The sequence below is a fragment of the Callorhinus ursinus genome, unplaced genomic scaffold (genome assembly GCF_003265705.2).
Source record: "Callorhinus ursinus isolate GAN/ISIS: 27379988/994484 unplaced genomic scaffold, GSC_fseal_2.0 scaffold11, whole genome shotgun sequence".
In the NCBI taxonomy this organism is placed as follows: Eukaryota; Metazoa; Chordata; class Mammalia; order Carnivora; family Otariidae; genus Callorhinus; species Callorhinus ursinus.
Genome location: NW_027397073.1, coordinates 2,038,949 through 2,066,317, shown reverse-complemented (window position 1 = coordinate 2,066,317; position 27,369 = coordinate 2,038,949).

The following is a 27,369-nucleotide window of genomic DNA, read 5'->3' as shown; positions in this document are numbered from 1 at the left end:
AAAGCCAAGCATTGCTGGCATGAGAAGTCAGAGTACAAAATTTGGGGCGGCCAGATTGCTAGAAAGTGAAGGGAGAAAACACAGAAAGGAGGATGTGCAGATGGAGAGCTCAAAATCCAAATATGAAGTCTGCTCAAATCCTGAGCTGATTCCTGATTTACAGATGCAAAGGGAAACGGCAGGAGAATCAATGGAAAACAAGCTAAAGAAGGGAGACTTTAGCTGATGCCCACCACATAGAAGGCAGGGTTTAGAATTTGAGTCTCATCAGGTTAGTTGACTGCCGGAATACTTTCAAAAGAATATATGAAATACAGAGTCTCTGCAATGTAATATCCACACTCTCAGTACACAATCAAAAACTAGTAGACAAGCATAAAAAATAAGTAAAAATAAAAATATGGCCAAGGTCAAGAGAAAAAACAGTCAGTAGAAGCCAACTCCAAGATGATCATCAATGTTGAAATTCACAGGAGATAATTTCAAATCAAATACAAATATGTTCAAACTCTTGAAGGAAAATATTGTCATAATGAATGAAAAAAATGGAGAAACATAGCAGAGAAAGGGAAACTATTAAGCAATCAAATGGAAATTACCAAACTGAAAGCTACACTAACTGAAATAAAAATTGTATTAAATATGTTTAAAAAGCAGAAGACAGTTTCAAAAACTGAAAATGGATTGATAAAACAATACAATCTGAATAACATAGAGAGAAAAGAAAGAAAGAAAGAAAGAAAGAAAGAAAGAAAGAAAGAAAGAAAGAAAGAGAGGGAGGGAGGGAGGGAGGGAGGGAGGGAGGAATCATATGAGTCAAAAACCTGAGATTATGAAGTCTAACATACATATAATTGGAGTCCCAGATGGGAAAAGCAAAAAAAAAAAAAAAATAAATAAATAAGAAATAATGGGTGAAATTTTCCCAGTTTAGTGAAGAATATCAACCTAAAGATTCAAGACTTTAAGGGAACTCCTAGGTGTAAAATATAAAAGAAAAAGAAAATCTTGAAAGGAGCTGGAGAAAAATGACATGTTACATATGAGAAAACAACAATATGACCTTTACTTTTTCATCAGAAACAGTGGAGGCCAGAGGCAACGGAACATCATTAAAGTGTTGTGGGGGGGGACTATAAATTGAGAATTCTTTATCAAGCAAAAATATTCTTCAAAAATGAACTTAAAAGCATTTATTTCTTGTTCTGTACACTTGCATAACAAGAAATCCTAATTTTTTTAGGCTTAAGATAAATAACACTAGATGGATCTATAACAAAGAAAGAAGAGCACTAGAAATGGTAATTATAAGGGTTACTATTAAAAATAATTTTTTTCTTAATTCATTGAAGACATATGACTGTTTTTTTAAAAAGATTTTATTTATTTGACAGAGAGAGAGAGAGAGAGCACAAGCCGGGGGAGCGGCAGAGGAAGAGGGAGAAGCAGGCTCCCCGCTGAGCAGGGAGTCCAATGTGGGACTCGATCCCAGGACCCTGGGATCGTGACCTGAGTGGAAGGCAGATGCTTAACCAACTGAGCCACCCAGGCGCCCCTAAGACATATGACTGTTTAAAGCAAATATTATAGCAAATATTGTAGACATGTGCAGTTGTAATACATATAACAACAATAGCACAAAGGATGAGGGGAAGAGAACTATACTGTTGTAAACTTATCTATTACATAAAATAATACAATATTAATGCTAAGCAGAATGTTATTAAAGGTGCTATGAGCTGGCTACCAGGATATCTGTAATATAAAAAAAATATATAAAACATAAACGTAGAAAGTTGAGAGTAAAAGATGGAACACATATTATATGTATTTATCAAAATAAGCTTCAATGGCTATATTAATATCAGAAAAATAGACTTTGAAACAACACCTATCATCAGAGATAAAGGGGGAAATATTTCGTTATGATAAAGGAGTTGATATATCAGGAAGACAACACAACCCTAAACATGCATGTACTTAAAAAAAGAGCTTCAAAATACCTGAAGCAAAAGCTGGCAGAACTAAAGGGAGATATAGACAGACACCCATACAATCAGAGTTGGAGATTTTGATACTAATCTCGTAGTAATTTACTGGATGATTAAATAACACCATTACCCCCACAACAACTATAATCTACACATACTTTCAACTGCCCCTGGATGGTTCATCAGGATGGATTAATTCTTTAAAATCTGTATTCTTTGTAGTAAGTGACCAATGACGTCTCTACTTGGTTAGCTTAGTAGTCAGCTAATGATTGGTAAGATTTCCTTAAATGCCTTAATCCAGTAAGTATTTTGCCTTTTGATAAAGAGCTCTGTGTTATGTTGGGGCATGACTTCAATACTTAGGGTGCAGATGAGCCTGCATTAGCCTCGCTTCCTACTTCCCTGTTGACTCTAGGTCATTCAGAGGTGAAAGATGGGTCCCTCTCAGGTCTTTCCTGGTTGTGCATACAGCCTGTACATGCATGTGGTCTCACCTGCAGCTTACCAACAATAAAGAAGAGCTTTTCAAAGCCTTCTGTGGACTTTTCATTCTCCAGATCTTCCTTTCAGATTTTTGGTCAAGCTCTTGTTTGCACCAAATGATATCACAGTCTTAGGCAACTATGTCATTAAACAGTTACAGCTGATTGTTTTCAACAAATGCCCTGGGGGCAGAGATTTTCTAGCAGCGTGAGCTCTGAGTCAAGTCCAACCAAGACCATTAATGAAGCTCTTCCAGGGACCTGGTCAGGTGGTGATAATACTCTGGGGAGGGGGCTTTTTGAACACCAAATGCATTCATCCTCATTTGGTAGCTTCAAGGCTGTTGGTTTCCACAGCAATCATGGTTTGCCAGGCTACTGGTGTTCAAGGCTACTTCAGAGCTTAGGAGGCTTCTGAGAGTCCACCATGTTAAAACACCACAAAGCTCACCGTTGGGAGTCCTCCTTAGATTGTCGCAAGCTTTTGGTTAATTTCTGGAGTTCTAGAAAAGTTGATCTTAACAATTTTGCCTATATTTTTTCTTACTTTTATAGAGGGCTGGTATATTACTTTCCCATTGCTGCTATAACAACTTACCCCAAATGTAGTGGCTTAAAACCATGCACATATATTATCTTAGTTCTGGAAACCAAAGGTCTGAAATGAGTCTTAAAGGGCTAAAATCAAGATATTAGCAGGGCTGCATTTATTCTGGAGGCTATAGGGGAGAATCTGTTCTCTGGCCTTTTCTGGCTTCTAGAAGTTACCCACACTCTTTGGCTGGTGGGCCCCTCCATGGTCACAGACAGCAATCACATCTCTCTGACCTCTGCTTCCATGGTCATACCGTATGTCATCTCTAACTCTGTTTCTCTTGTCTCCCTCTCCCACATTGAAAGGACCCCTGTGATTACACTGGGCCCACGCAGAGAAGCAGGATAATCTCCTCACCTCAAGATCCTTGACTTAACTACACCTGCAAAGTCCCTCTCACCACCTCACCAGGTAAAGGTAACATAGTCACAGGGTCCAGGGATTGGGACACAAACAGCTTTGGGGAGCCACTGTCAGGCCCACCACAAACTTAAGGAGTTCCTCACTCTGGCATTCCAGAAGTCCTACCCCTTGCCCCCTCCATTCATAACCACTTAATTCTATAGAGACTCTGTCCTCTGACTCATAGAAAGGGCGTGTCCCTCAGGCCTGTGCTGACTACTTGCATCAGTCAGCTCTTGCAGGTTATTCTTCATAACAAACGAGCCTAAAGATCTTGGTGGCTTACAACAACAATGGTTTATTTTTGGCTTGTGCTATGTGTCACTGCGGCCCTACGGCAGTCCTACTGAGCCTTCTTTACCCCGGCGTCCCAGCGAGAAAGATTGGCCCACCTGGGACGTGTCATGTCAGACATGTCTTCTCCCTTGGTATAAGACAGTGGTTCTCAGTCAGAAGTTATTTTGTCACCAAAATCCAAATTCGACTAGAGGTGTGTAGGGAGGACATTTTACATCTCTGAATAAAATTATGGTTTGCTTCTGGTTCTGGAGGATAACTTTAGCAAACCTCAATGACGAAGACAAAGTTTCTTTCCAATTGACCATTTAGCATCTTGTTCATAGGACTGAGGACTCCCGGCATCACAACAGAAGTAGATATGATTACAGGGGAAAAGGGCTGAAGGGAAGATATAAATCGGAAACATCTATTGTCTCCCATTACTTGTTTAGCTATAAGAAAATAAACTATATGAATGTTTGAATTAAGGAGGAACGGGGAGGATAATAGAACAAATATGAGCACTGGAGAATAAATGGGTTATTTGGACAGAATATTCTAAATTTCTTTTGCAAAAAGAATTACCAAGCCAATATATTCGATCAGTTCATGGCTTCTTCAAACAGTTAAAAAGATCCATGTGCATAATCCCAAATTATTTGTCCTGAGAATGTATTATACTGATTTTGTAGCAGATTTACCATCAAAATGAAGCTTTATTCAAGCTAATGGGAAAGTTGGCTTGCATCATCCCAGAACAAAGCACGCCAGATGACAAGGGCTCAGGCTGGGATAAAGACTGTCCTGTGTAGGGCCCACAGAACAATCATCCATGGGCAGACACAGAACTTGATTGTTATTTACTTTCTCAAAACAGAGTCTCAAGTTGAAATTTTTAACAGTTCCAAATATATGAGTTTGGAATATTATGTATCATGTTCAACCAATGAATTCAAGTAAGTTAAAAAATAAAACAAATAAAATAAAAAATAATTCTGAAAGACTGAGGGTAAATCAGGATGTACATATTTTCTTAGCGTAAGTTTGATCATGACTATTTTTCTCCACCTAAGGTATCAAGAATGGGTGATCTGGCTTCCCAGGAACAAGAAGTTCATTCCTCACCCACTGCAAAATGCCAGGTCTGGTGCCAGCCAGGCCAGAGTCACTCTTTAAACATTCACTGAATCTAAACACAGTTCCAGACAGGAAGCATGGAACTTGCACGGGGGTCAAGATGTTCGCTTCTCCCCGAGGACATGGGTTGTGAACGACCGAAACCAACACGGCCATTAAATTTTCCCGCAGATGTCTAGCAGAGAAGCCTCGTCGGTGGAATACGGAAGCGACAACGTAAAATACCTGTTACTCGCTGCCAATACGACCGAAAGAAGTGTCCTCCCTCTCCTTCCTTACCTATGCTTAAAGCAATTGGTTCAAGAAAGGGAAAACTAAGATTTGGGCTTATGGCTTTAAGAGGAGCAAAGTTTAGTTAAATATTTAAGCAGCAATATCTTGCTCTTTGCAAACCGAGATAACAGCGCCTGTGATCTTTGTGTTTGTTTTGATATTTACTTTCTTTCCCACTCGACCAGTTTGTGCTGGGAAATTTTTCTGAGTTCTCAGAGTCAAAAACTAAAATTCAAATAAATGGAAGGGGGGGGGGATGGTTTATTTTTTGTTTACATTTTTTCGGATCTGCTTGCTGAGAAAAATGGGCAGAAAGAAAACCCACCGAGATTTGCTTTGAGAGGTGGGAGTGTCACCAACTTTTGGTCAGCCACGAAAATGTAACCTAATGCCCGAGGCACACAGGAAGTGTGATAAGCCGAAGGACAAAGACAGCTAAAGAGCAATAAAACCAGGCGGCCAGTCCCAAGGAAGTGGATCGTGCCCCCAATCTTACAGTGGTCTCACCTTTGTCTTATTTTCAGGGTGATCTGTGTTGCTCCAAAAACTTGTGACTTTGAGTATCTTATTTCAGGACATGGCGGGATGGGTCCAGTTCGGGTCATAGACAAATGGAAGAGATGGGTTCTGGAGTAAGGCATGCGCCCTGGAATGGGCTGTCGGTTGAGGAAACAGCCAAAGGGCAGGGTTGAGACAAACGTCGCCCCAGTTCCACCACTGAACAGGAAGCATCTCCACAGGAAGGAAGGCTGCAGGATAACAAACAACCCCGTGAGAGCAAGTGATTCTTAGCAACACGGCATGTCCAGTCCCGTGGCGTATATGCCTTCCCCCTCTCCATGCCCAAAGCCACAGATGCTCACTTAAAATCCTACAGCTGCCCTCACCGGTGAGAACCTCTTCAAGAACTGCCCCCCGTTGGTCACCTGAGACTCCCCCAGGCCAATGCTATAAAGCCGCATGCCCCTCTAGCTCGGGTCTATTCAAACTAAAGATCAGTGTGGGACTGAGTTCCAATTCCTTCCAAGATGCTGCCTCAAGTCCAATCTTCTAGCCCTCTGGAAAGATATGCCCCAGCTCCATGCCTTACCCACACTCACATGGCCCAGGCTCCTGGTGTCCGGGCTTGGATCTGCAGGGCACCCTGTTCGAGAGCAGGACGCAGCTCCCAGGAAGGGGTCAGTATCCAGAGCCGGGGGGTGCGGGCGGGGGGACGCCGTACATCATGACGACCCTGCAGGACGGCCAGCACTGCATCTGTGCCAGCACCCCCCACGCCCCCAGTATTCGGCACGGGCAGGTAAGCTGCTATTTCACGCGGCAGCCTCGGCAGGTCCACCTGGCTCCACGGCCAACAGCTCTGAAGGTGGTTCTCTGGTGTTTGGTGACGGGACACTGTGGCCTGGAGATAAGGGTCGTGGTGCCGACTTTCTGGGTTGCAGACTGTGGCGAAGCAGGTGCGGTGCTGGAGACTGAGGCAGGGCGGCCGCTTCCTGACTGGAGCGAAGGTTCCCTCGCTGAGCAGCTTGGTGCCACCATTCCCGAGACGGTCCCAGGGGGCAGCCTCGTCTGCTCCTCCAGCCTCCCAGCGATCCAGCAGGTGTCTGCAGCCCTGTGTGGAGCGCCTGCCGCCGGGGGCCCGGAGCACTCTCAGTCCTGTCTGCTGAGCCTCCCAAGATGGCATGGGTGTCCGACACGACTGCAAGTGACATGCTACTGGGGCTGGCTGTTGGGGATGGACACGGAACTGACCAACACTGGAGATGGGGGGTTCTGGGGGTCCACCTCTGCTTCAGGACCATCTGCGCTCACCTAGAATGGGCCTGCGGATTGTCCAGGAACAGGTGCATTTCTGGAAACTATGGAAAACTATTTGCGAGACTGCAAAGTCCACAGTCCTTGAGGCTGGGCGTGAAGTGATCTCAAGACTTGAAAGAGCATAATCCTGACCCCTCCCAAGCCTCCATGGAAGGGGTGACATTGAGAACCCTTGGTAGCCCTTTGTCCCATGAGGCAGACTTGTCTTCCTTCCTCCAATGGACACAGATGGGGTCCCAGCTTGTGCCAGTCATCAAAGGTATAAGGATGAATAAAATAGAATGCCTGATCCCGCAGACTGATAACCTGCAGAGAGATCTGGAGATACATAACCCAATGCTGTGGGTCATCAGGGCCACACCTTGGGGTAGGCACTGGAGCAGGGTTAGGGATCTGGAGAGGTGTCAGGTCACAGTGCCGGCATGATTCCTGCTGAGATGGTGGCATTTGTCTCAGCTACTAAGATGAGCAAGAGTTTCCTGTTGATAGAACAACAGACCCTACAGGCCAACAGGATGACATCCGGGGGCATGGCCCCAACTCGGACACAGCCAGACCCCAGATTTCACTGCGCAGGGCACAGGGAGCTCCGTCTGGGAGAGCCAGCAGGAGGAGTCAATGCCTTTTTGCGTTACGAGAGTGGGACCTTACCCTGTAGTAGGCAGGCAGTAGGGAAAAATCTCTCTCTGGTAATGAGGTGGCTCCAGGTGGTCACAGGCAGGGGCGGTCAGGTCACCCGTGCAGGACAGGGAATGGATGGCCTGAACCGTGCTGACGGGCTCTAGCCCAGGGAAAGACTCTGCAGAAGCAAGTGCCCCAACCCCAGAGGTGCAACCCAGGGGAGCTTCTCCCCACTATTCTCCAGCCCTTCCTGCCCCTCCCCCAGATCTTCGGCCCTGGCTGAAATCCAAATCCAAAGGCCTCCAGCCACCGCCCAAGCCCACAGTGCCCCGTCACGGCGAACTCCCACACAGTCTCCTTCAAGTAGAGCCACAGAGCCTGTGCCTGGAGGGGAGGTTTCCGGCAAGGAAAGCCCTTACACCCTGTTTTTCTAAACACATAAAAGAAGGCCATTTAATTTGCAGTGGTAACATTGTAACAAGTTCAAGGGCAGCTCAAAGCGAACACAACCACGAGCAGGAGAAAAGCGTGCAGATCAAGCCCCGCGTGAGAAAGAGGGCAGAGCTGGGGACCATCACAGATGCTCGGCAGCCAAGGGAAGCCCTTGGGAGGGAAGATGCACATGCGGAGCCAGGCACACGTCCGAAAACCCTGAACACTAGGACACACACTAGATCTGGAGAGAAGTCGTGAAATAAAATTCAAAGGGATGTAACTGGGAGGAGTCTGATTTAATTTTGCAGAGAAACACTGGGCCCGACACCGAGAGGTATTTTCTCGGAAACCTCGGCCGGAGCATAACCGCGCAGCAGGGTCACCGCCTTAAATCCAGCAAGACCAAACAAAGCTCTGGTCGGAGGTTTTGAGCAACAAAAGGCAGATAGGATAGACCCTTTCCTAACCCAAGCTGGGATTCTGGTTTTGAAGAACATGATATAGAAAGTAGCTCTCACACTAGAGGAGACGGAGGGGGGAGATCTCCAATACTTAAGGCGATATGTTGCTTTTTTGGTCCAGCTGGAATCTGGGAAAATCACAGAACTTTCTGTGCGTGTGAAAGCAGCCCCAAAGAAAATACAATCTCTTGGCAGGATTCTGAGCTGCTAAAACATCCCCATCCCCTGCTAGACACACAGATCTGACAGGCTAAAGGTCACAGGCTCTCTGAGCGAGAAGGGTTTTATCAGCGTTCCAGGAGATTCCATACACACCCTCTAACGGAATGGATTCTTTAGGAAATGAAACACTCCTTTTAACAACTTTGCACGTGTTTGTATGTCTCTCTCTTTTACTTGGAGCCCGTTGGGAAGCCCAAACATGAAAAAGAAAAGATGGTTTTCTGTAATAAATCCTCCACTCCTCCATCTTCCTGAATGGAAGCCAACACTAAGGCAAGACTTTCATCTGTTTAGGTGTAAATAACGCTGGATGTGTAGGAGACTCCCCCTTCCCGTTCATTACTGTCATGGATTTGAAGAGAAAAAAGCAGAGGTCATTTATTATAGGTTATTTTTCATGCAAAACACCCCATGTTAGCTGTCATTCAAAAGGATTCAGTCTACGCCCTCACTCATATATTAACAGGGCTTCAGGTCATAACCTTTTATGGCATTTGGAATTCCAGAACCTCTGATTAGTGCAATATTTACATATCCTTCAGGAAAAATGTTTCTCCATAGAAATGCATGAAGTGCTGTAAATTTGTTTGGCCTTTAGTCTAGACTATGCATGAACTCTGAATTCAAAGCAGGGTGCATTAAACTCTATTACTTTGTCTCGTGATAGTGTTTCCATTAATGGGACACCAGTTAACCCTTTAGAGAGGGGCTAGCCTTTCAAGCCAAGAACATCAATCGAAGGAGGTCTTTTCAATAAAATTAATAGTTGCCACTTACCCGAACTACCTTGACCATCTGATCCCATTTATATGTTTCTGTAGAAGAGAAATATTCATGTCCAAATCAGCCTTGATTTAATGGCCTCCATAGGATTTGAAATGGTGCAAATTTACTGGAAGTTTTAAGAACATCATTGAATTACTGCATCATCACCTTATAGAAAGAGATCACCAATCATGACTCTGTGATCTCCCATAAAAAGGGAGCACCTCCTTCTCCCTTTGTGTGATCAATATATCCTTTTTTTTTTTTTAATTTGCCAAATTCCATTGTTCCACTGGCTGAGCTGGCTGCATTGAGCCTTCATCTGGCTTCTTGCTTTGGCCAATGGGTAGATTTGTTCAAGACTGCCATCCTCCAATATTAAAATAGGGCCCCCAAAGATCTACAGACTCAATGTTACTCTGCAGAGTGATTTCTTAAAAATAAAATTTAACCTAGTGATTAACATAACAATAAAATTTAAAATAAATAAATATGAAATTTAACCTAGAAAAGATGTCCAGAGCTATGGCAGAGATCCATCAAGAACCAGACTTCTACCTTCTTACTGGCATTCCTCTACCCAGGAGAGCAAAGACTATACTGTACTTTTTCAGAAACAGGGTTTATAAATCTCCCCTTAATCTGATACTCAGAGCTGCACTGTGGTTTTGAAAAGACAGACGTGTTATTGTGACTTTCTTCCAAAAATGGCTTCCCTCCCCCCCAGGAAGTTGCATGTGTGCACACCTAGTGTGACTTCAAATTTCAGAAACATTTTCTCTCACTTATTCTAATTCCCCTCTGAAACTTTGAGCATCACTTAAAATATGTTGGTGCTCGATGAAGAAAGAGCTGTACTTTTAACTTCTAGGGTTTTAGACTGTCTGCCATGAGCTGACCCGAGTGTAAAAGGACAGGCTCATGGGCACACAGCGCTAAGAAGCAGGAGGCTGGAGACCAAAAGTGGGTGTGACCTGTGGACATTTACGACACACGACCCAATTCATACCCCTTTCAAAATGCAGGAGCACTGACATGCCTCTCGGGATTTCTCTCACCCTCTTGGGTCATACCCACACCTGCCTCCACTCTTTCACCTGATGCTCCTTCTTACACCCCATTTCCAACCCTCTTCTTCTCTTTTCTCAAAAATTCATTCCATCTTTCTGACTGATGATCCACCCAAAGCCTTGTAAAACTTATAGGTATCTAGTATATCTACATTTTCAAAACACCTGTGACAGCGAATAACAATATTACACTTCAACCCATTGAAAGAGAAAGCATGTCACCTCTGCATTTTATTAGTTAAAAGAATATTTTAAAAAGTAGCCCATGCACCCTAGCATCTAGGAAATATGCTAGTTTTTAGCTGGTTAGAGAAACAAGTATGGTTGAAATAATACAAATTTCCTTGGAAACGAATCTTCACGTTGGAATGAGATGCATTCAGACTGTTTCATCCAACTTCTGCGATGCATCCTTGTTGCGGTCAGGAACCTGGTTTGCAGGGTTTGCAAAGTAATGCTAGCAGCTTTCATTTGCAAGCCCTTACTTACTAGATGTCAGTATTGGGGCTGCCCAAGGTATGGGCACCATATTACTAATATTCACTCTCATTACCTCCCTGGGGCTGGGATTTTGTTCTCAACTGAGGACCCAAGCTTCAGAGAGAGAAATTAACTTGTGTAAAATCACGGGTAGGTTGGTGGTGGCAAGAAAGGGATTCGAACATGAGTCTGACCTCAAGCTCTAGACCATGAACTTATTCAAGATGTGTCCCCCCTCTCTCTCCATCTGTTGTCACGCCCTGCCCTCGGCTATGATGGACAAGGCGAGGAGGTGATGGCCTCATGGTGGACCACTTGTTCTGAGAAAGATCTGAACCGAAAGAGTCTAATGCTGCCCCAGGCATGAAGAGGGCGATAAATCGCGTCTGGATGAGAAAATAAAATGGAAAAGCTCTATTCACAGTGCTTTCAGAAACAGACCAGCCATACCCAGCTTTGTTAGGAGTTTGGTGCTCTTCATGAAAACACAGGTACAAACCCCCATTCCCAAAGCAGATGGAATGGCTAGAGGATTATAGACCATTTGGGATTGTCTATCCCAGGGCACGTTTTTATTACTGTGGGAGTCACAGCATCTGGCAAAGTCCAAAATTTCCACGCAAAGAAAAACAATAAATGTGTGACCTAATGAGTAAACCAAGATCCTGCAAACTAGACATTGTTCCGGCCACCGCCTGTCGAGCTCATGACACACATGCGTGGCAGCTGAGCACTCTGTAAACCTTTCCGGAACAACACAAAGCCCCAGAAGAATAAACAGGCTGTGAGCCTGTTTTCTGGAAGGAAAGGAGCACGTGCAGCAGCCCACGAATCCTATATAGCACGAGTAGGTTAGAACAGGCTAGACCAGTGAACTTGGGTCCGAGAGGAGCCGCCCGCTCTCTTAAGGGTCTAAGCATGACTTCAGGAGGCCCGGACCAGACTTTGAATGTTGACTTCAAGTCCCAACAACCTGCTGACGGTACGCATGGAAACAGTTGTGTTATTTTGCTTCTTCATTCATAGAAGTGAAATTCTAACATTAAGTTGGAAAGAAAAGGGGCGTTCGTTACCACTTCTGTAGTTTATCTCTATCTTGGGCAGTGAAGTCGGTCTGAATGCAGAGGCTGCAAAGAGGATGGGAGAGGCAGGTGCGCAGGCGGCGGGGCCGGGGTTGGGGGGGGAGCACCCAGAGGAATGGTGGCCGCCTGGTGGCCATGTGGCCCCACTGCCGCGAAGCTCGGAGCTGGACTAGGAGCCGGCTTGCTCTCTCGGCCTGCCAGGGCTCGGGCACCCTACAGCCTCTTCGGCTCCGCATGGCCGGCTCCCTCCTTCTAACAGCAGAGAGTAAGGGGAGAGCTGGGTCGCCTTCCCAGCCTGTCCCTCAGCCGGCGGGTTGAATTCTCTCGCTATCGGAGGAAAACGGGCTCCTTCAGGGCGGCATCTGGATTCCATCAAGGTGCCTGTGAGCTGAGGTAGAAACGGGGAGTTACTGATTTCACACATCAGTTAGAGCTCCAGGTCGGAACAGTGCTCAAAACAAATTCAATCCTGTGGCACAGCCTTGTCTGGAAGAAGCGCTTCTCGCCACACACACAAATAGGTCCAGTGGAGTTTGATGCACGTGTATTTTTCTCTTCCACGGGAATATTTACTTGACTGATCTCTGACAGTCTCAGAAACAGATACAAATGCATCTGCTTAAGGAAAAAAACCGCACACCACACTTAACTCATTAAGATGATTTAGCAGTGGCCCCGTGTTGCTTTTGGCTGAGGCGCTGGGAGAAATCTTGTGTACACAGACTTAGATTTTATACCAATACTTTGTCTCCCATTCAAAGTATTTCCCATCAAAGACCAGACCCCGAGTCCCATGGAAAAAAATGCCTACGCAGAAATTACCCTGCCATGGAGACATGTGCCTTGCTGATTTTAAAAATTAAGTGCAAATAAACATTATTTTATGTATGTGGTGGCTGTGAGCTAAACAAGCAGGTGGAGGGGCAGGCTCTCTCTCGTTCCATACGCCCTCGGATGTCTGCTGAGCAAATGTACCGCGGTGCTAACAATTACATTATTGCACCCAAATGCACCCTTTTCCCCAAACATCTGTCTTCTTCCTCCACCTCTCAAAAACGCACATACCCAGAAAGAAAGTCACCATGCCGCTGAAGTTCAAATTTATTATCCAAATACTGTCTATTCTCTGAATACTTTCTGTCCCTCTCTCATTGGCTTTTTGTGCATAGAAGATATAAAATAGACCTTTGAGAGTTCCACGAAATAACTCTACTTTATGCTCCCATAGCCCACAAAATGCACAATGAGAGGCATGAATACAACTTTTTATACCCAAAGTGAACTTCTAGCCTAGACCCTAGCAGTGCCTTTGCCTAGTGGACTGGACTAGTTATCTTGAGCAGACCGCGAGGGGGGTTGTTGGAGACTGCCATGTTGACCAATGACCTTTTAGTGCTTTTGTGACCACAAACAGCCCACCTAATACGAGGTAGCCTTCTTACCAACGGGTGGTCTCAGTCCCCGAGCATTTGGGCAAGAAAATGGGGAGGAACCACACCATCAGAGGCCCAGGAGCTCAGGCTCTGAGGACTGCTCAGTCGCATTGTTTGTGTGCACAGTGGACGGGGAGGTGGAGGGGTTCGTGGATACACAAAGGCATACGCTTTGAGAGGAATGAGGTGTGCACAATTATAAGTTGCAATGAGAGACCAAATCTGAGACTGACAAGTACAGAACTGGACAATAGTTATTATACCAACAATCTGAACCAGGGTCATAATTGCAAACCTTTCACTGAAGTTTGGGTGGTTTGTGATTAGATTGTGAACAGAAATGCAGCACAGATCTAGAAAATCAGACTTATAAGAAACCCGTGAGCTGATCTAAACCCAACGCCCTCATTCTACCAGCCAAAAAAGCACAACCTGAAGAGCTGTAATTTGCCCACGATGATGGACAGCAGGCTGCTCAGCCCCTCGTTTCTCTCCCCACACTGTGCCTGAGCTCTGTCCTCTCTCCCCACACTGTGCCTGAGCTCTGTCCTAACAAAAACTTTTACAACATTCGACAAAAAAAGTGTTTTAAGTCAAAAAATTTTAAGGACAAAAAAATAATAGGTAATGTCAGTGTGTGTGTATAAGAAATACATTAATATACATTTATGATATGCATAATTATATTTACATATACTGTATTTACAGGTATATTTGTATATATTGTGGTAGAGAGAACAGTGCACCCCCCCCCCAAAGATTCCCAGAACCTTTGAAAATGTCACCTTACCTGGCAAAACAGACTCTGCAGATGTGATGACATCAAAGACCTTAAGATGGGAAGATGATCCTGGATTGTCCCAGTGGGGCCAACATCATCACGGGGGCCTGATAAGGATGAAAAGGCAGCAGGGGGTGGGCAGAGAGGTGAGGACAGGGGCAGAAGCCAGAGGCTGGAAGATATTACGCAGCAGGATGAGATGATCCACCAAGGGCCACTTGCCAAGGATTGCAGGTGAACTGGGAGCTGGGCAGGCAGGGAAACAGGCTCCTTCCTAAAGCCTTTGGAAAGAGGAGAGCCCTGCCCGCACCTTCCGCTCAGCCTGTGAGATCCATTTCGGACTTCTGACCTCCGGAACTACAGAATAAATTTGTGTTGTTTTAGCGACCGAGTGTGTGGTCCTCTATTAGAGCAACAATACAAAACTAGTATATATGTACGAGAATTTGTATGTAAAAAATACGATATACAGGTAGTTCCGGTTGCTTATCAGCACTGTTTCTTCCCATACATTTTCCTCCTTTATATGAGATAAATCTAACTAATCCTTCACCCGACTAAACCTTCAGTTCTCTAAACCATTGTACTAATACCACAAGAAGAGGCCTGAATATTATATTTTAAAATTGTGTTTTACATATTATCTTAGTTAATTAGATCCCATTCTAGGTTTCACTTTGGGGTCAGGCTGACCCGGACTGGAGTCCCAGTGACACCCATACTCACAAATCAGGGAGTAAGCCATGGTTTCTTCCAAACAATGGGCATCCCAGTCCCAACATCACGAAGTTGTGAGTGCTTCTCATGAAACATTGCCAACGCAGTAGGGAAGTCACGGGTGAAATTACAGGCACCTGTTCCCCCTGGCTACCTAACACCTCGCCATGGTCGGTCTTCCCACGCCCAGCTACACCCCCTCTGCGACCATTTTGCAAACTCCTGCATCACCCCCGTAAAGCTTTCCTTGCTTCTCCCATCCCCAAAGGCAAAATCAACCCCTTCCTCAGCATTTTCCTCGTGGACACAGAAAGCACGTATATTATATGATGGTGGTAACTTTTTTTTCATCCCCATTTCTGCATTTCCAATGGCATGGCTCATACCTACAAGGTATTCAGTAAACACTTGTGAAGAATCCTCCCGTCCTTTGGGGTTTAAGGCAGGTAACCAGAGTGTCACTTTCTCTGGAAAGGTGATGAAAGAATTTGTCTTGGCCCTGGGTCATTCGGATTAGTAGTTTCCACAAGCTTTTTGGTCAATATCACTATGTAGCTATGTGCAACCAATACTAACCCTTCTATGGACCGAGTGAGGCTTTTCTTTGGCACTGACAAGAAGATGGCCCTCAGTACCAACGGGGAGAAATCAGCAGGCCCGCCCACACCACTGCAGTCCGCTTCTCTACTCCTTGGTCAACACAGTTCTTGGAGAACTGCAAACTTGTAATTAAAATTTTAAAGACACACTTCAGAACGTGTCATTCGGGTGACATGGATACATTCAGGATGTGCGCAGAGATCACTCGATGTAAAAATGACGGTTCGCACAGAGTTCTTCTGTAGAGAAAGCACACATTCGTTTTGCCAAGTGAGCAAATCAGGCCAAATAGTACAGCACCCCCGATCAAGCCACCACTCGCAGGCTGCCCCGTGCACAGGCTCTGGGAGCACCTGCCGTCCGCCCGAGCCGGGGCCGACTCCCACCCCAGCCACCACAAAGCTCGGTCACCCACCTGGGACCGTGTGTCTCTGCTGTGCTCGCTCAGGTTGTAACTCCTCTGCCACTCGCTGCCAAGAGATTACGAACAAAAGCTGCTGCTTTAGTGCCCATTTGTTACACTAAAAATGCAGAAGTAAAGAAAAATGAGGAAAGCTTAATATTACAGGGAATGTGATTGATAACATTGTGTCACGTTATAAGTTTTAATATTATAAACTGAGTTTTATGTGACTCTCTTCTAATAGTGACATACTTAACATTTTAAGACTGGATATAATAATTTTATGGGGTAAAATGGATATTATTAGATGATTATACTGTATTGCTTTGTCAAATTCTTGTATATTACGTACCAAAAGAACTACAATAAACATAAGAGGAGATTCTGCCTTCCGCGCAGCGGGAGAAGACGCCCCACCCTGAGCTGGGCTCAGCGCTGTCCGGCTCATCTCAGGGATCTGCATCATGTGCTTTCCGTGGCATCGGATAAAAGCCAAGAACTGTATTTTATCCCCATAAATAATGTAAAACCATTTGTTGCGGGCTGGCATGGCCCCGTCTGCTTCATTCTCCAGCAGCGCCCCCCCCCACGCCCCCCTCCAGACCCTCATTCCCAGCTGGGAACGTGTTTTCAAGGCGACCTGGATTCAGAGTCTTGGAACAGTCCCTCCAAGGCAGGCTCAGGCTGGGCTGGCGGCGACAGAACCAAGCCCTGCGATGTCCCAGCAACGCTGCCTGAACCTCTGAGGGGACGGCGGAAGTCAGAAATAAGGAAGGGGGACAGATCAGACTTGGGGAAATTCCAGCACTTAAAACCAAGCAGGGAAGACACGGGGGGGTGTGGGCGTGAGCACGAGGTCAAGCGCAAGGCTCAGACTGTTACTGATAACCAGGTGTGGCCACAGCTCATCCTCTTGATGCACTAGGCGTGGAGATAAGCATTTCGAGTACGTGCCCACTCATCTCATGGTACTTTTAAAGGAGGCACTGTCATTATCCCTTTGGAGATGAATGAAACGCTGTTCTTCTCTCCCCTTCCTTCCTTGGCACAAGGGCTTCTGACTCACTGCCCCCGTGGGGCAGGAGGATCCCCACCGGAAAGGCTGTATTCTGCTGGATGAGCCTGGACGAGACAAGAGGCTACTCTGTCCTGTTTCTTTGCTTCTACTTTTTGAGCAAGAAGTTAACTTACAGAGAGGATGAGAAAGTTAAGACAGTGATGATGCAGGAACAAAAACAGAAAATAAACAGGGTCCTGCTACCCCTAGCCTCACGTGAGCTTAGGAATTGGCACAAACTTGGGGGTTTGACAGGAACAGGCTGCAAGAAGTAAACCAAGCTGTATTAGCACAGGGTGAGGGCCTTTGGTTTCCTTGGATAAAGGCACTGACAAGTCCTGCTCACCATCCCTTCAGGAAGGAGCCGGGCTGTGTCAAGTGAAGACACAAGAGAATCGCTAAAGGTTTTCCACACCAGCTCACTTGTTAGTGACTCTCCACAAATCCACTCTTTGCACAGAAGCTTCCATCACGCCCAGAATTCACCTTCATCGATTCTGAATCCAGTAAAAGGGAAACACAAAAATTTACTTTCACTTTCAAATGTTTAAAACACAACGGCACCCTAACCTTCTTGTTACTTTTCTCCACCTTGCTTTCTTCTGTTGTCAAACATATATATTCCGTATCTGTGTCACATTCACACGGATACAATACAATATTGATATGGATTTAGTTAAACACACAGGTACAGGTCCCTTCATAGAAACAGACACAGGTGCAGATTATACGGAGGTGTGTGCGTATGTTTCCGTTAGCTTTCAGAATTGAAATCTCTGTGGCCACAGTGGCAAGCCTAGGAAAGAAATGATCTAGCAGAAATGTGTTCAATACTAAGAACACCCGTCCTGGGTCCTCTCGGGTCACCCTTACATTTTCTGGGACCATTTGAGAAGGAAAGCAGGCCCAGCGCTGGCCCAGTGCTGGCCCATCACATTGTCCACCCTGTAACATGCAACGCAGAGATGCAGCCTCAGTCAAGTCTACGTGAGAAAATTCACATCAGTAGCTGGACGTGTCGACCCTCATTTCAGGTCCAAGTGATAGATTTTGAGTATGATTTATTACTTCAATAATTCAAGTTCTCTCATTCACCTGACCAGAACTTAAAAGAAATCCAGGCAGCCTCACAGGACTCACTCCCAGGGCCTCTTGAAAATACAACACTGAAATTAAAAGATGGTAATGTGACCGCCTGGCCTTTCTTGCTGTCATATTTTGTTTTTATGAGGTACAATGTCAGTCGGTGCGGTTCACATAACCCTTCAAGACAGGCATCTTTCTCCTGTTGGACTGATGATAGGAAGTATGAGCTCAAAGGTAGGCATTTGCCACAACCTCACAATCAGGAACAAAGGGCAACCGGCGGGGATCGAAACTGACCCAGGGCAGCAAAACATTTGCACAGCGGCTTTATTTGGAAATTATTTAAGAGGCTGTATGTCTGTGTTTTACATTCTAAAGTTTTGCTAGTACAGAACTCTGCTCTTACTTATATGGAAAAGGGTAACCAACATGGAACCAGCTCAAGGATCCCTATATTAACACCAGAGTTTTGACCAAAGCATCAAGAAATACTTGGGCTTGAGGAAGAGTTTATTCACAGTTCTCCATTGTTGAAGAAAAGCAATCAATCTACCAAACAAAGACAAAGAGACATTAGGAGTCAGAACTTTGCATCTTTATCCCCTTAACTTGGGAGCAGCCAAATATATGAACCAATTAATAACAAAATTAAAGAAACACATCGACAACAATACAATAATAGTGGGAGACTTGAACGCCCCACTCACTGCAATGGACAGATCACCTAAGCAGAAGATCAATAAGGAAACAAGGGCTTTGAATGACACACCGGACCAGATGGACTTCACAGATATATTCAGAGCATCCCATCCCAAAGCAACAGAATACACATTCTTCTTGAGTGCACATGGAACATTCTCCAGAATAGATCAAGTACTGGGCCACAAATCAGTACGATACAACCGGTACAAAAAAAAAAAAAAAACTTTGCTCAAATACTTTCACTGATATTTCCTAAAGACTCAAACTGTTAAGACTTCTTAGTTATACAGGTCTACTCAAAGTTGAATGTTTTAAAGCTTTCAAATGGCTACGTTTAGTAATGATAAGAGTAAACAATTGTACATTTGTGCACTGGCTTATGATTTTCAGAAAATGCCCCATCAGATGCTCAGATCCACCTTTTGATAGGGGTAGGTTTTACAAGGTGGGCCTGGTTTTCTTTTCTTTCCTTTCTCTTTTTCTGGTTTTCTTAAGCCACAGAACTCATTGGAAAGACCTGGAATGCCCCATACAGTGTTCTTCCTCTCTTCCTGCTCTGCCCCACTTCACCACAGCCGCCTCGCACCCAGCCTTCAGGGACCTCTCCTCGGGAAGCCCCCTAGGCTGGCTGTTATGACACCTTCCACCTTCCCGTCCATTCCAGGATCACAACATGGACTAAGGAGAGGCCTACTTGTCCCCACTTGTCTGGACTCTGGGCTCCCTGAGTCAGAAACCACAGCTGCCTTGTCTCCGTGCCAGTGTCTTAATGGATGGATGAGGCCACCTACATGTGCCTGACGCCCTGAGCCCACATGTCGCTGAGCATGTGGCAGGTGGTAGGCTCACAGAACCCACCAGTAAAACGAATAGTAAAGTGACAAGGCTTATGGTGGTTGCATTGATTAACAATGCCTTTCATTTCCAAATAAGTGATACCCATATGGTTCGAGATGGTTCCCTGTGAGCAGCCAAGTGCCCTATAACACTGGCAAGACCGGGGTCTCTAAGTTGTCCAGCCTGGTCCCCCCGGAGCAGCACAGCCACAAAGCGCTTCCATGAAGACAACCAGACAGACCCAAGTTCAAATCCTGTCTCTGCCACCTGTTAATCGGGCGAAGTTGGGCAAGTTTGCTAACCTCTCTGAACCTCAGAGTGGTGATACTAGAGTCTCTGAATATCCAAAGGGTAAATAATAAAATCATCCTTAAGAGGTAGATAAAAACAAGATGAGTATATGAAGAGCACGACAATATGTTTAAGCCTAAAATAGCTCATTAAAATGCCACAAAAAGCACGGGTGAGTGGGAAGAGGACAGAATGAAAAGCCAGCCCCAAAAAAAACAAAATCAGAAGGCATTTAGTGGACAAACTGCACTATTATTAATATCATTATTTATAAAGCGTATTAAGTAAGACATTTTACCAAACACAGACAATAATATGGTCTCTATTTTTCCTTAACAATTGCAAAGACATAAAACAAGCCTCCCAATGGTCTGACACAGTCAGATGTTTCGATGGTGTTTTAAAGCAAGTGAAGAACCCTGTTTCTGCTGTGCGCGTGGCACGTGATTTACATCCGCAAAGTCAGTGAGCTACCACACCTCCTCCAAAGAACCCGGGGCACGTGGGGGACGAAGAGGGTAAGGTGACTTGTCGTTGGCTGAATCTTTATCCCACAACTTTAAAAACAATATTCCAACCAAAGCTAGAATGGAACCCGAAATGTCAAGAAAGAGGAGAAAGAATTACTATTCTGGAAGAAATTAGGGAAATTCGCGTAAGTGTATAGCGTGGACATAAACCCAAGCCGTGGCCAAGATAGGGAGGATGCAGACCCTCAAAGCCTTTCTCCCTGCTGCAGCCGGCAGGAGGACGCCTCCCCCGACCCACCGTGGCCAGGTGAAGCCGTGGGCGCTCACTGACCGTGGGCGCTCTCCTGCTGGGCCCGCTGTCCCTGCTGCGAGGCGGCCACCTCTACAGCCTGCTGGTGATGGAGGCTGGCAGTTCTTCTTGGCTCCCATCCCTACTGAAACCCGAGAAAACATCCATCTCATAAATGAGGGTGTTTATAGGGAGCACTGGGGTTGAGTTTCGAATTCTCAGAAATTATAAGGCAGCCGTTTCTACGTCATTGTACCACCGAGCTAATTGCAGGGACTATTTTATATTATGACATGTTCATGCCACAACACGATGGTGGCACATGGACCTGTCAAAACAAATAAACCTTTTTTTTTTTTTAAATGAAATCTATTTCACAAAGCACTAAACAAATTATGGGGTAGAGGCGAATGTCTACCACACCATCAGCATTTAATACCTGGAGAAAAACAGTGGAAACTTTCAGGAATTTGATTGAAAAATGAATTGAATGCAAATGAAAGGCTTTATCAGGGAGGCAAGGTTTTGCAAGAATGTAGCCAACACAACACGCTCCTATACAATCCGGGCGTCCGGGGCGGCGCAGACCATCTCCACACTGCTGACAGCTCAGATGGCGAGTGATTCTGTGCAGAGCCTCAGAACAAATGTCAAGGCAAAGAGAATGGAAGGGAGGTAATTTTCAGATTATTGGGCAGGATTCACTCCTGGTCACTAGAATGCAGACATTGCTGTTCCATTCAAATTGGTGCCTTCTACGTTTTAACCAGAGATGAGAGAATTGGCCCCAAACCAGGGTGGCAATTAGACAGTAACTGACGTGGTCAGTAAAAACCAAATGCAAAAGGAAGGGCATGAATAACGGTGTTTGGGGAGACAGTAGGCACAGCTGTAGGATGGGCCCGCCATACCCAAGCAGAGCCGAGGAAGCCCTTGCTGAAGGGCCACTTGACACGACGGATCGGCAGCATTTTAACAAAAGGATAGCAATTTTGTATCCAGGGAACCTACCAGAGAAAGAATGGAGTGTTGCCCAGAGATTGGGGGAGCAAAGGTGCTCCTCAGAGCTTTATTGCTCTTAATTATTTTAAGTAGGAAATAATCTATAGGCCCGTCAAAACAGAAGTGGGTATGTGGATAATATACCCACAACTCAAACTGCTTTGTCACCACTAAAAATGATACTATAGATAAAAATCTACAAGCATGGAAGATGCTCACATGATACATGAAATAAACAGGTTATAAACTAGTATGTAAAATATCTCATTTGGAGAATATAGTGCATTATAGCCTATTATATTAGTTATCATATCATATATAAACACCACTTGGAGTCATCTTTACCAAAATGCTAACAGCAGTTGTCTCTTCATTATGGGATTTCAGGCTGTTACCTTTTCTCTGGCTTACCTGTCTTTTCTCATTTTTTTTAAAAAGTAACATGTTTAACCTGATAGTAAAGGGAAGCCATTTGGAATAAAAATAAACCGAAAAGGAAAAATGGTTGCTAGTAGTGAAAGGTGAAAAAAGAAGAAGCAGAAGAAGAAAAAAACAACCAAAAAACAAAACAAAAACAAAAACACTTACAAGCCCACAGCGGCGGAAGAAAGATGGAAACATACAGCTGTGGTCATGAGAGTGGGTTTTCCTCCATCAGCCTGTGGTCGGCCCTGTCCGCTTGTTTCCAAAGCCTCACACCGAGCTCCGTTCCTGAATGAAACAGAAAAAAAATCCTGTCTACCAGCCACCGGGGGATGGTAGAATGTGCTTGACTTTGGGGGGCACGTTGCAAGGGTTTAACAGTTCATCGTTAGCTGGAGAGACAGCACACGTAATACTCCACCCAGTGATTGGTTTTTCTACCAACTCATTTAAAAGAATACCGTTACTCAGTCTACAGTGCGACACAACGCCGCCTGGACGGTGGTTACTCACTAGCCCAGCAGGCACTCGCCACGGTGACACGTCCCGAAACACCCGTGGGGCTGCTGTGAAGGCGGCCACGCGCCATTTACAACAAGACGGCTGCTGGGGATCCACGGGGGTGTTGGGGTAGCGGAGGCCAGACATCTTAGTCTCTGAGGGACACAGAGCCACTTCAGCAGCACAGGATGACGGGGAGGCACTCGCAGATGGTGGCCTCTCCGAAGATGCAGGATGCCCGCCTCCCAGGGAACCTGGTGGCATCTTGTGAGGAAAAGCAGAGGCTCGGAGCACACCAGCCCGGTGATAGCAGCCCCACCAGGGACACCGCGCCCTCCGGCTGAGCTTCCCCTCATCACTTTTATCCTCACCCATATTAAGGCCACTTCCATGACATTTCCCCCTGTGAAAAGTATTTCTTTCATTAACCTCATTTCTACGGTGAAGTCAAGTGCATTGAAAGCGGGCTGGTGTAATCGTGCTTTCTCCATGCAGGATTACTGGAAATGTCCACTTTTTTTTTTTTTTTTTCCAAATCACTTGCATGGTTTGGGTGTTGCTGCCAAGACAAACCTATAAAAGGGTCATTTGTCAAAAGAGAAAGGACTTGAATGGATGTAACAGGGACTCGGGTGTGCTTCCGGGGAAAGTCCCCGGGAGCGGGCATCAGCTCTAACAGAGGTTCCAGATGTCAGCCTTGCCCTATACTCGGGTCGTGGGGTCGATTCCTGTCCTTGTGTCACTCTGTAACCTGCCTGTGCTCCCACATGTGCTGGCTAACACCCCAACATCCCTGGAAGAATTAGCCTGGCTTCCCCTGACCCTAACACCAGAAAGTTGTCCTGCTACAAACATGACACGAAATCATTTTCATGTGGGAAAACAGACACCAAGCAACTTACGACAATCCATAACGGGCAGGTATCATCCTGACACAAAGAACAGAGGGCTGTAAAAATTGCTTCACTTAAATTGCTTTACCTTTGACTTTTTTCTTATCTAGAGTGCGTGCAGGTGAATGCCTCACAAGGAAGGACACACTATCTCAAAAGAATCACAGATCTCATCCAGTGGTTTCTGGACAACATCGCTTTATGTGGTGTACCATCTCCTTGTCTATGGAGGCACAGGGGAGAGCATGTCCGCGGGCAGAGGTGGACCTGAGCACTCAACCACAGGTGCACATGCGTCCGGGTCCCCGGGGGGCATGCACACAACAAGGCACCCCTCCCTCCTCACTCGGTCTCACTGGCCCAGCATCTGTAAGTCCCCAGACACAGGTGGAGCCTCCCAGCCCATCCTAGAACCCCAGGGAAAACGGCATATTGGCAAACAATTAAAGCAGATGAGTATGGTCAAGAAGAAAGAGCAGGAGCCTAGAGAGAGAGAACCTGGGGATTTGCCGGCCCCAGCTCCCGCTCATTGCAAGGGGCTGCCAGCGAAGCACACCCTTTCCATGCCTCCAGTTTTCCAAACTGTAAAGCAGAGGTAAACATATTCCCCTGCCGTGCCGCCCAGAGCCTTGCAGAGAGCCGGGTGACAGCACAGTGAAGTGTGGAGTGCCATCAAGCGCCCAATGCCACTTGCTTGTTTCAGTATGTCCCCTAATAGGGGGGTGGCTGGAACACACACACACACACACACACACACACACACACACACACACACACGCATGTGCCATGACAGGGGCTGGAAAGCTCCAGAGACCTGCATGCTTTAGTTAATTTGCCTCCTCTGGGAGCCCCACCCCCAGCCCACCCCCAGCCCACCCCCAGCCCCCTTTAGGAGGGTTGTTGACAGACACCTGGGTTGTTAAGCCAATGCAATGGGTCCTCCCTACCTAGGGTGGGACTTTTGGGGTGAGGATTACAAGGGATCAGGCCCTTTTCCTTCACATACTGTCTTTCTTTCCTTCTCCACTTCAGAGCAGTGCGGTGACGTTCATGGGCTGGAGGCTGCAGGCGGGGGTGAGCCAGCCAAGGGCCAGGAGCAAGGTGCTTGTCCTCGAGTTGTTTGCCACTGGGATCCTTTTCATCTCTCTTAGCATCTGTCCCTAAAAATCTGACTTCCGTGTCTTTACATCTTCATCTGAGTCACCAGATGAACACGAAGAACACAGAGCCCGTCAGAGTGCCACCCACCCCACCCCCGCACCCCAGCAAGAGCTCACCCTTCGGCTTCCTACTTCGGGGAGTGGCCCTCTGGGCAGTCAGCCTCGCACTTCCCTCAGCCAGGTCCCCATCTCTTCGCATCCACAACAAAATCTTGCCACATTTGCCTCCCAGCGCGTGGCGGTACTGGCCCATTCTTGCTTCTTCCCTGTCCCTCCTTAAGCCAAGCTGTCACCCCCTCTGCCCCGTACTTCAGGGGACTGCTCCTTCCAATCCACTCTTCACCCAGCAGCATGCTGAGTTTTTAAAAAAATATAATTCATGTCATAATCTGCTTTAAAAAAAGTCAGTGTCTCATGTTTTCACTTAGCATGAAGACCAGAAGTCCCGCCCCTACCATCACCCATATGTCCTGCATTTCTGGACGCTCCGCGTCTGACTCTACCTCCCCATTGTCCCCCTGCACACACAACCTTTCATTTCCCTTCCCTCTGGAATGCTCTTCCCTGACCCTCCCCCCTGCAAACTCCTAGTTACCCTTCTGGGCTCAGCTTCAACATTACTTCAGGTATGAGTTCCTCCAGAGCTAAATCAGGACCCCATCTTAAAAATGTATTTGCATAGGTAGTCATTAAATATCTTTCGGGGGCGCCTGGCTGGCTCAGTCGATAGAGCATGCGATTCTTGATCTTGGGCTGGTAGGTTCAAGCCCCACGCTGAGTAGAGAGATTGCTTAAAAAAAATAAAATCCTTAAAAACAAACAAAAATATATACTGTATGAACATATAACTCCAGAAGAGGCCTCATTCATACTAAAGCCCAGCTCATATTTTTCATTTTTCTACGAGAATACCTGGCCACTACCTTTTGCTGCAGTCCAGATATATAATTCCTCTCAATTTTTTCACTGATTTTTTTTTAAGTTTTCAAAGGGAGAAATGCAGTTAGACTCACAATGCTTGTTTCAACAATTTTTATTTACTCATCAGACATTCTTAGAATGCCCATTATACCACAGCGCAGGACGGAGAGGTGAAGATCCGGAAGGGCCATGATACGGTTCCTCGTGAACTGTTTTCTGTGCCAGGTGCTCACAGGCCATCTCTTTAATTATGTCTTACAGAAGGCTCCTCAAGCAAACGGGCATGTACTGTGCGGATCGCCTACCTTACTATTTTTGAGAACTAGAGCGACATTCATCTATTTCCTGGTACTTCCTCAATTTTCCCAACCCCACTAAGGTCACCGACAGTGCTTCTCATCTGCAACGCGTTTCCGAATCTCCAGACGGAATCGATCCAGTGTAGGACATGTAAGCACTTTTCAAATATTTTAGAGACACTGCAATTTCATTTTCCCTTCTTCCTCCCCTTCCCTCCCACCCCTCCCTGCTCCGCCCACATCCTTCACCAGACAGCCCATCTGCTGTGAGGTATCAGACACCTGCCCATGGCCCTGCGCTCCAGAAGCTTTTCCCAACATACCAGCTCGTGGTTATATAACAAAAATAATAAACAAGCTTATCAATGCCAGCCATTCTATACCACAATCACTTTACCTATTTGCCTTGCAATTATTTTAATAAAATCTTTCAGTGACAATATAGACTCATTGCAATACATCAGGATACATTGTTCTTTGACTTATTACACTTGACAGATAGTGCATTTTTTTACAAATTTGTGGCAACCGTGTGTTGAGCAAGTCTATGAGCTCCATTTCTTCCAACAGCATTTGCTCACTTTGTGTCTCTGTGTCACAGTTTGGTAATTCTTGCAGTATTTCAAACTATTTTCATAGTTTTCATTACTATTATAGGTGTTATGGTGATCTGTGATCAGTGATTATGACCCACTGAAAGCGCTGATGATGGTTAGCATTTTTTAGTAATAAAGTATTTTAATTAAGGTATACACATTATTTTTTAGACGTAATGCTATCTTACACTTTATAGACTAGTATAGTGTAAACATAACTTTTATATGCACTGGGAAACCAAAAAGTTCATTTGACTCACTTTATGGCAATATTCACCTTATTGCAGCAGTGTCTCCAAGGTACACCTCTATCACTCCTGCAGCGAGGTCACGATGTCCCCCCTGCGGTGTTACACCGTAACAGATACTTCTGTGTCATTTCCTAAAGTAGCACTCTGAGAAAAGAAGCTGGAAATCCCTGGTGACAACCCTCTGCCAAGAGACCATTTCCAAATTACAGAACTGATTTAAGTGGCTTCTAAATGCTTTCCTTTGACAGTGCAGGTTTAAATTCTACGTCTCCAAGCAAACATTTCAGAAGGGGCTCCTTACTTTGGTTCATTACAAGCCCACAGATGTCCAGCAAAGGGCCTGATGTCCACGCACTGCACGGAGCTGCACAGGCAGTTGGGTGGCGGACATTCTATCCCATCTGGTGCTGCAGTAGGTGTGCTCCCACCTGGGGAACCCACCCCACTGCCCCAGAGAAACCCCACCCTCACACCAACAAGGATGGGTCTCTTCAAATCACAAGGGCCTCATCAGAGTTCATGTTTGCCTGGACCTCACTTC